We start from the raw sequence: 7468 nt of genomic DNA on the forward strand, positions 1-7468 counted from the left end.
GTTCGGGTAGTCGGACGGACGATCCGGCTCGCAGGCCTTCCACTCAGTCGCGGTCAGTGCGCTCCACTTGGTCCGGAGCTGCAGTCCCTTCTTGGTATGCTATTTTGACATGTATATACGGATATGACGGGCTATGTCCTGTCCTTCCAACAGCTCATGTTTCCTAGAGGTCTGTGGACAGTTGTACGTTGTTGGGGATGTTATGTAGCCTTGTTGGTTGTCATTCTGTTGTGCAGCATTCATGGCAGCCTCGTCGGCTTGCTCAGTTGTGTGTGTGTATATATATATATATCCAGATTACAACCTCGCCGGCTTGTTAGTAATATTTGTGTGCAGGTAGGCCTTATTGGTTTAAGTCGGGGGTTACTCCCAGAGTTGCAGATTTAGAGTGGTTCGCTCGGGCCTAGACGGGCATCGAGTGCCAGTCACGCCACTCCAGATTTGGGGCGTGACAAACTTGGTATCAGAGCAGTTCTGTCCTAGGGTTGTCTACAGACCGTGTCCAGTAGAGTCTTGTTTATGGGTGTGAAGCGCGCCACACTTATAAACAAGAGGCTGCAGGGCATTTAGGAACCATTGACCTTTCCTTTCTATCTTAGATCGTGCGATAGAGCCAGCGTCTAGGAAAGATCGCTTCTGACACTCTTTTCTTGTAGGGGAGAAAAGATTGGTAGAGATGAAGAGATCGGCCTCAGACAGTGGGGGTGCCAAGAAGACCCCTAGAGTGGATTCAGGACCACAGATTCCGGGATCGAGCAGGAGGAGTCCGAGCAGGGGGAGCCTTAGCTATTCCCTCGAGACAGATCCCTCTGAGAACCCTGCGACAATTCCCCCAGAGTTTTTGACTTCTATGGAGGAGGATCCATCGGAGGACTGCTATGACACGGACCCGTCTGAGGGTTCATATGGGACTCCAGAGGAGGAGATTTTCGAGACTGTACTAGAGTTGACTCCCCCAGCTGCTCCTATGGCAGAGCACTATGTCAGGCCAGCTATGCCTGAGAGTGTTACTGATTATTCTAGCCCATTATCTTGGCCGTCAGTAAACCAGGAGCTGCCCGAATATCCGTATCCCTCGGACTCAGATGAGAGAGATGAGGAGGGCCAGACTAGCAGATGGCGGGAGGACAATGAAGAGGACACTTCACTTTACAGCCCTCTAGACCAAGAGCAGGACATGCTGGCTACAGGTATATGGGTCTTTTATTGAAATTTCTTATGTGTGTACAATTATTGCAGGATATCATTAATAGGTGACAAATGGGAGTTTTAGAGGAATCGATAACCAAAATACTTATGGATAACTGCGACTAAGATGTTTTGGCCCTACTAGGAATCTTAAATTTAGGAATGGAAGACAGTCGTGTGTTGATCGATGGTTATTATTAAGAGTTTTGAAGGCTAAACTAGCATTTGCTCGATCAGGAAAGTAAGGGATCTTTCCAATCCGGAGGGAGATGCATTATAGGAATTTTATTGGGATCCGTTAGAAGTTTAACTTGTTCTAGGTCATGCGATAAAGGTCACGCAGCAGGGTGGATGTCATCATACCAGCATTAACGCACCGGATCCCATTAGGACTCCAAAGTTAAGCGTGCCGGGGTGAGAGTAATACTAGGATGGGTGACCCCCTGGGAAGTGTACTAAGAGTCCTACCAATTCGGACATAAGAGAAGGATGAGGGACTAGAATAGCTTGAGGGAAATCAGAAGCGTGTGAAACTCACGGTTGGAAACCCCAAATGATTGTGAGAGATAAGGCGGACCGGCTTGGCAAAGAGAGAGAAGACGTATTATAGCTACAGAACTAGGACGAGTTTAAAATAGTATTGGGAATATTTTGTAAGTTTTTTTTTTTTTAAATTAAGGTCAGTGAGCAGGGCCCACTAACTATTTTAGTAGGAAAAGACAAATAATTCAAAAGTAAAACAAAACCAAAAAACAAAAAACTATCTGAAAGTCCTAGAAAGGAAATGAAAAGGAAAGCATAGTTCCTAATAATGGCGATGTGGATCATTCTCTGTGCAATCTTCTCCTCCCACATCAATCTTGATTTTGTTCCATCTCCAAATGTCTCATAGGTAAGTATTCTTTGGTATTTTTTGTTCCCCGCTTTGGATTCCTTCATTTGGGCATTCGCCCAATCTCGTTCAGCAGTTCTGAGCTTTTGGGGTTGTTCCAGTTGGGTTTCGTCCTTCTCTTTCACAAATCTGTGGTGGTTGTGTTGAATTTGTTGCTTTCCCCGAGGTATGATTCTGCTGCTGCTTGTGTATTTTTGTGATTTGCTCTTTCCTGTTGATGTTGTTTGTACTTAATTTTGCTGCTGTTGCGCTGGTTCCCATGTTTTTTGTTCGTAATTTTGGCCCATCTCAACTGATATTTGATTTGTATGCTTGAATCTTGTGCTTTTGTTCAATGTACCTTTTTTGCCCTTTTTCAATTAGGAGAGGTATATACGATATTCTATGTGTCGTCAATCAGTTTGCGTGCCCCGATAATCGATGTTGTGATGTGTTAATGGTGCTAATTGAACAGGGTATTGAAGTTCAAGTGGTAAGTGTTACAGGGCGAGGTGACATTAGTCTCTCTAAAATTAAAGTTGGATAATCCTGATGTAATCACATCAGGGAAAAGGGAGAAAGTGAGTATACAATGGTAAGAAGATTAGGATGCCCTGAGGAGAGGAGAGGTGTAAGCAACGGAGGTATGTTGCAAAAAAAAAAAAAAAGGTTAACTCAAGCTTCAAGATAGGAATCTTTAAGGTACGTACAACGGCAAAGAACCATTCGGATGAATCTCGAAAGTAAGTATACGGAAAGAATGGAGTATGTAGTATGGAACGGAAGACGAATGTAAAGGGTTCGAAACCAGATTCTGATAAGTGGGACTAAAGGGCAGTAACAACGAATAAGGATGTGAACTGGGAGGAAATAAGCAGGTTTTGTGAAAAAATGCCAAGGGATTTTCGGCTTTTGAGGGGCAGTCGAAGACATAAATGTGCAACCATACTGACATGATTACCTCGGAAACGGGAAAGCCTTTCTAAAAGATGATTTAGCAATAGAACGGATTTGCATTTCGGAAAGGATATTTTATGAATTTCAGGGACAATACCATAAAAATTGCAAGTGGAGAAGAGTGCTTCAGAGGAAAGGGACTCAAGGAAGGTCCTGAGGATGAAAGTAAGAAAAGTACACTAATGGATTGATTAAAGAAAATCGAACAATCACCAAGGACAGGAGAAAGAATAATAAGTAAACAAGTCTGGCCAAAAGGCAAAACATCAGTAACATAGGATAAGAACCTTGATGAGTAATACAAAGATTCGATTATAAAGGAAATAGAACGATACACGGGGGATATGCATAAATATGAACCAGCTGTAGTGTTAGAAAGGAAGATGAAGACTCGACGAAAGAAGAAAGAAAAGGGTGTACTTTGTAAGGATTTCATGATAAGAACAAGAAGCGGCAGAACACTGGAAGAATTATGATGCATAGCTGTAATGCAAACAAGTAGTTAAGCAGAATTACAGGACAAATGAGCTAAGCGAATGAAAGGATGACACGTAGGAATAGATGGTATGGAATATTAGCCTTTAATGGTATAATATAGATGTAAACCAGAAGTGGGAACCCAGGGCAAGAAGAATCTAGAAGGTATTACGAAGATAATCGTGGAAAAATAGCTAGGGATTAAAGGAGCGAGGTATCATCGGACATTCTACAGAGGGCTTAATGAATTTCGCTGTCCCTATTAATTCATCAGCCCAGGGAATTATTAGTCACGAAAGATAGAAGTGAAAAGGCGATAAGGGAGGAATCCGCATTGGATATGATATGTATGAACATTTTGATCTGATACAAGGCTTCAACTAGCAGAAAGGGAAATAAGTCAAACGGTGTGATGAAAGGAACTCCGGCATTATAAGGAACTGAGGGGTAGAAGGATTGTTAAGGTCAGCCAGGTGATTATAAAAAATGATTAATATTCAAAGGTTACTGATGCATAAGAACATCCTTAAAAGGGGAGGGGGAGGGGGGGTGGAGCAGATTTAGTCTTGAAATGAATTATGACCTTCCCAAAAATTCCAAAGAAAGAAATGTGTTAGTTTGAAAAAGCCAAAGTTCGAGAATGTATCAGGAGAAAACAAAAATGGATTGAAAAATAAGTATATTATGGGGCAGGTATGAGAAAGAAAGTATGATAGGAAAATAAGGGGAATTAATGAGTCAAAGAAAATGATGTGAGATATGATGTTTCTAGACCGTGATTCGAATCCCTCGTACCGGGGAAATTGTACCGCACCCTGATACGCGGTGACATGTCCTAAAGAGCGACAAGGAGAGTAAGAACGGTCTCCAAGTTAATTACCGAGAGGATGGTGAAAAGGATGATGAATATAAAGGACACTTTAGGTTACAACAAAAAGGAATCTTAGTATCGGAAGGAGTAAAAATCCAACAAAAGGAATAATGATAGGAGGCTTGGCGATCTCCACGAGAGAGGGACTGATGTTTTATAATAGAAAGATAGCGATTATTAGGAGATTGGAAAGTATCTCACGAGTCGCTAACCATACCGAATATAAGAGTGTATATTATGGAACTATATGAACCATCAACATGAGGTTATGTCCAACAACATGGTATAAAGGCAACAATGGAAAGCTAACGAAGAATAACAACTAGCTAAGTAATCACCAGTATAAGGGAGTCAAAGATAAGTATACTGATGTTGGGAGGAAGTTTTGGTAAAGTGAGAATTTGCCTTATCTCTATAATTATAAATTTATACTGTAGGATTTGAGGAAAGGAAATTAAAGGAAGAGTTTTGATAGGAGCTCGAAGATGTTCTGGGTTATGAATTAGTTGAACTATGATTATTAGCTTATTATAAGCATAACCCTACTACGAGGAATAATAAAGATGGTGAGGAAGCGTTACGTATGTACGTACTTAAGAGATTGTGTTGAGGATATTGTTATAGCTGATCTTGGAAAAGAATTGGGATGGATAGCTTGAGAAACATAACCGTTAAGAGTAGGGACTTATTAGTAATAAAGTACTGTGGGGAGTCAGTGTAAGTGGAATTACGATGAAGTTGTAAGGGATCAGAGAGCCTAACCAATGAATTACAAGAAGACAATATAGTGCGTACAAAAAATCAATGAGTATAAGAAGGGATAGCTCGAGGCAGCATCGAAGGAGTAAACAGGGGAGTTGCCCACTAATAGGGAAATAAAAAGCGAGAAAAAGAGAGTATTCGCAGGATGGCGAGTAGCCGTGAAATAATAAGGCAAAATTACTATAATGGGAACATATCGAGATCGGGATACTAGTTGATTTTTGATTATGTACATGAGAACAAAAGAGCTCCATCCAGTGACACCATTATCCTCAGGTATGTGATGCTTCTTTGAATGATTTCTTGGTCGTGTGTGGCCAACATGGGTATTGATGTTGTAACCCTGTGAGACATTGCATATTTTGGCTTGTTGTGACAGGATGGTAGTGGTACAATTGCAAGGGAAACTCTGGCAAAATTTTTGTAGAAATCCCTAAGAGCTTAACATTTGAGGACGAATGTTCCTACGGGGGGAGGAATGTTACACCTCAAAAAAAAAAAAATTACGTTGTTTGCATTGTAAGTAAACTAACGTAAGCTCAGAGAGGTCATGGAACCGTTATAAGGCTAATGAATACTCTTACCAAGTGTTAAGCAAGTATCTAAAGGTTCCGGGATCAAGCAAATCGAAGAAAATAAGTTTGGCGAAAATTTGGAAAAAAAAGTTGGCAGACTTTTGGGTTAATTTTGGAGGGTATATCTCCTAGTATATTAGGAGTTTTAAGGGGTTTCAAAAGCCTAAATTGAAATTTGTCGAGTCTAGTTTCCAACACAATAAACCTCTCGTCGATACGACATCGGAGTAGAGAATTATGAACGTTACAAGTTAGGGCGACGAGCAGAACGCGTGCTACAAGAATCGCCACAAGAATCCGACTTGCTGCAAGGTCTGCTACAATCGCTCGACCTGAATTTAGAACCTTATAAAAGGGGGTAAAAAATCAGATTTTAGGCTCAGCACACACAAAGGGAAATTATGTCATAAAAAGTTGAGGGTTTGAAGTGATTTTGGTGAACCGAGGCTCGAGAAGCGTATAGTTATGGTTCTAGTATTGTTTTGCGGTGGATTTTGGCGTGAATTCAAAGTGGATATTGAAGATATTGCTGTCTTAACAAGAATAAGGTATGAATCTCTCCTTATTAATATTACTTTTGGTTTATTCACGAAGATAAAGTCGTTAAATAATCGTATAGCGGGTTGATTAGTTGTGGAAATTGGAAAACGTCGTGAGTAATGTTTAATGATACATAATGGTGTTAGAAATGATGTTATGGATGTTGGTATTGTTGTTGTTTGTTGAATTATGATTTCGGGCTAGGCATATAAACAGGGGAAATGCTACCCGAATTTCGGCAATTCTAGAAAGATTTATTTGAAAGATTAAGACAAGCGTATAAAGGTGAGTCTAACAGTGGTATAAATTTTCTTGAATATAGATTTACAAGCCTGGGAGGACAAGCGTTGAGTAGTTAAATTTAAGGCGACCAAAAAGGTATGTTAAGGTTAAACCTTTTCTTTCTAAAGGCATGATTCCTTCCCTATGAGCCTACATATGTGTTCCATAACATTCTTATTCCCAAAAGTTAGAAGTTCATGATTCTTAGAGTTTCTTATGATGCTAAAGATAAGTATGTTCCATGATGATAATGATGATGATGATGGTTCCATTTCTAGAAATTCCAAAGCTTATGATTTTAATGCTATGATGAGATTATTGAGTTTATTTCATGATTTTCTTGAATTGCTCATTATTGTTGATCTCACCTAATGAATTGTTCGTTCGAGGTGAGATATAGCGATGATGATTATTTCATAATATAAATCGGAGGTTACCGACCTTACGTCACTCCGATAGAGTTGTAGCTTTTAGTTGGGTTATATAAGATGATAGAACGACAAAAGGAATAACTAGTGTACATGTTGTTTACAGGCTATTATGTTGCCTTTAAGTTATCATTATATGTTTGTATACGCCTGGCCTATGATCCACAGAGTTATTACCTGGCCTATGAGCCACGGAGTTATTGCCTGGCCTATGAGCCACGGAATTATTGCCTGTTCTATGAGCCACGGAGTTATTACCTGGCCTACGGGTCATGGAGTTATTACCTGACCTACGGGTCATGGAGTTGATTATACCTGGCCTATAAGTCATGGAGTTATCTATGCCTAACCTTCAAGTCACGGAGTTATATCTATAGAATTATGTTATCTTGCCTCAGATGAGAGGCAACGCAGGTAGAGTACCTCCAGATGCTTTCTTGAGATATCCAGAGTGCAGTTTGTTATTTCATTTCGGTTGTTGTCTTGCCTTACATACTCGGTACATTATTTTGTACTG

General features: G+C 40.3%; 1 pseudogene; it reads left to right on the plus strand.

Annotated features, from left to right (window-relative positions):
• Window positions 1–1537: 1537 nt before the first annotated feature.
• On the plus strand, window positions 1538–1657 carry LOC132035691 (5S ribosomal RNA; annotated as a pseudogene).
• The last annotated feature ends 5811 nt before the right edge of the window (window positions 1658–7468 follow it).

The sequence above is a fragment of the Lycium ferocissimum genome, chromosome 10 (genome assembly GCF_029784015.1).
Source record: "Lycium ferocissimum isolate CSIRO_LF1 chromosome 10, AGI_CSIRO_Lferr_CH_V1, whole genome shotgun sequence".
Taxonomy (NCBI): domain Eukaryota; kingdom Viridiplantae; phylum Streptophyta; class Magnoliopsida; order Solanales; family Solanaceae; genus Lycium; species Lycium ferocissimum.